Source organism: Poecilia reticulata, linkage group LG10 (genome assembly GCF_000633615.1).
Source record: "Poecilia reticulata strain Guanapo linkage group LG10, Guppy_female_1.0+MT, whole genome shotgun sequence".
NCBI lineage: Eukaryota > Metazoa > Chordata > Actinopteri > Cyprinodontiformes > Poeciliidae > Poecilia > Poecilia reticulata.
This window is the reverse complement of record NC_024340.1, coordinates 1,752,646-1,755,642: the sequence shown is the minus strand read 5'-3', so window position 1 is coordinate 1,755,642 and position 2,997 is coordinate 1,752,646.

The window sequence follows — 2,997 nt, the reverse complement described above, 5'->3', positions numbered from 1 at the left end:
AATTAAGTGAGTAAACCCGGCAGATGAGAAGCAGGGGTTTGTGCTTTCAGCTGTGAGAACGCGGCGCTGCTCTCATCTCAGAGTCGATATATTTAGCCRAGATTAAAACCGTGTGATGCAACAGCAACGCGACTGGTTGAAAGATGCTCTTTGTGTTTAATGGATACTGTAAAGTTCTGCGTGCAATTCTTTGAAAGGAGGACGCGTCGATTTCACGCGGTGGCAGGTGGAATTAAAAGCGTCTCTCGGCRCCGATCTGGCAAAAGCTCCCTCGTGTCTTTCTGCTTTCCCGCACTACAGTCAGGAGACATGTCGCTTCTATGAAGACAGACCATCGTTTTTTCGAGCTACGTCCTCTTTAGCACACCCTTTTCATTTTTGGATGAATATCCTCTAAAACATTACATTTCACTTAATGGTATGAGAGAATTTATGCCCCTAAGGATCCTTTCCAAGCAGGGCTGTGTAATAACCACACAGTGAAATTGCGGCTCCGACATCCATCATTCTCTGCTCTGCTATGATCCAGTTTTAAACACGACTGGGCTTTGCCAGCAAAGCTGCAATAAAAGCAACTTGACATTGTGCACTGTCGCATGATGCCCGGCCTAAAGAAGTCGCTCCGCAGCAGTGGTGTAAATCTCACTGAGCAGTTGCAAAGATTTGAAAGTTTTGCTGCCATTTTTTATATTTTTTTTTGCCTCCTCTTAGCTCGTAAGCGACACCAGCTCTGCGGTTTGAGGGAGTTTTGTCCATATCTACAAGGCCTTGGGGGCATCATCAAGAGAAGCACCAAGTACTTTAGCCGAGGCGAATGGAGATCCGCTGGTGCATGACCTGATCRATAAACGAGACACGGACTCTGGGTTGCAGCGTTACTGATTTTATTTATTTTATTTTTTTTGTTTTTATCTATCTAATTCTGCCAGCAGCTACAAGTGTGTCAATGTCCRCTTGCTGCAGGACGGCTAAAAGAAAGAGTGCGATACAGCCAGTTCCAGGTCACACGAGGTGAAGCGCCGGACTTCAAAATTCTCTGAGCGGCGCAAGAGAAATCTGCCAGAGGCAGCGCAATGCCACAGCTCAGATTACAGCCTGGTAGAGAAGCAAATCGATCCAGCAGTGCACAGAGCTGGGATTAAGTAATTGCCCCTTTACAGATCTCTTCAGTTTTGCATATTTGTCACACTTAAAACGTTTCGAATCAGCGGACATATTTTATTTATTTCATTTTTTTTTTTTCTGTTCTGCAAAGATAACCTGAGTAGGCATCAAATGGGGATTTCGTTTACTGAGAGGAGAAACTATACAATCCAATCTGGACCTATGTGGAAAAAGAACAGCTGTCGAACACGGTGATGACGTTCAGTCACTATTTTACGTGACTGGGGGGGRAATTTTKTCCCCTTTTTTTTGTTTCAGAATTGTTTTACTTCAACCAGACGATTTAAAAAGCAGCTTAAGGTCACACAGCTCAACCTGACCTCTGCCCTAACTCTGACCAGGCTTTTCCAAAAGCAACACAGCGGCCCTGAGGCCCATTACCTCTCCATCACTATGCTCAGCTGGCAGTATGGTATTCGTTTTTAGAGATACTGGGTTAGTTTTACCCCAAATGTACAGAGGAGCACACATAAAAAAAATAAATAAATAAAAATCCACAACATGTCTTCCTAAAAGTATTGAAAATCTTCAAAATGTTTTCTTGGGCAAATTTGAGACTGCTCTTTGTGTTAGACGGGTCTTTGTGTTGTTTTTGATCAGCAGTGGTTTTTGCCAAGAAACTCTCCGGACGCTGCTGTTGCTGCTTTTGCTGTTATTTATTGTCGAATGTTAAATGCTGACCTCAGCTGTGAGGTCAGCATTCAAGTGAGGCCTGCAGTGTTTTAGATGTTTTTTGTTGGTTTTTTTGTGGCTCTTTTGTGACCTTCTGGATGAGTCATCTTGGAAGTAATTTTGGCTGGCGAGCTTTTCCCAGGAAGGTTCAACCCTGTTTTATGTATTGAATATTCATGAATAACATCTTTGATTAACTGTGGTTTGCTAMTGATAGAGGACAGCGATTTAGTTTCACATCTGTTTTTWGAATTTATTAGTGTTTGACATCTTCTGGCCTACTTCATGTTGTCATGAAGGTCCCACTTTGGAGATTTCTTGTTTTTACTAGTGTGGATGCACCASTACRACAAAGTAGTGGTGCATTCATTTTATTTTATTRTTTTTAACCAAGCCAGACAATTTCTGTTTCACATAGGATAACTTTTAATAGATGAAATCATCAGTTGAAAACTCATTATTGTGTTAACTCAAGTTATCTCTGACTGACATTAGAATATAGTTTATAACCTGAAATATGTAGGAGTGACAAAACAGTAAAAACACAGGATGTCTGTGAAGGTTAAGCTATAGACAGAGTAAATTCAAAACAATATTATCTTCTTTATTTAAAAAGGTTTGTTTGGTAGAGTCCTTAGCAACAAAAAACAAAAATTATTAACGGTGTTTATTGAAATTGTTTCCAATGGTGTGAAATTAAAAATGCAACGTTCGCTACTTCTGTAATCTAACCTAGTCGTTTATGCTGGATGTTGCACAGTCTGTGAAAGGAGGCATACAAGAACAGATTAAAGTGTTAAGTGATGAGTCTTGTGGGAAATGTAAATTGGCCAAATCTTTTAAAACAGTGCTCTGATGAGCTGGGAACACCAATACTTGGAATAGTGAGACATTTCAACAAGCGGCTCTGATCCAACTTATAAGATGGTAGTAGTTCTCCGTTTTCCAGCTCCGGTGCTGTCATGCCAACCAGACAAACTCAAAGGAATTCATTCATTTTATTTTTCTGGCAAACATTTATAAGATGATAACCTGCTGTAGATTAATAACATCACAATATTTGTTTTCCCTTCTTTATTCTGACAGAAGTACTTTGATTTGGATAACACGTCTTTACAGAACCCCGCAAAGCATTCATATTCTTGAACTTTATGAAAAAAA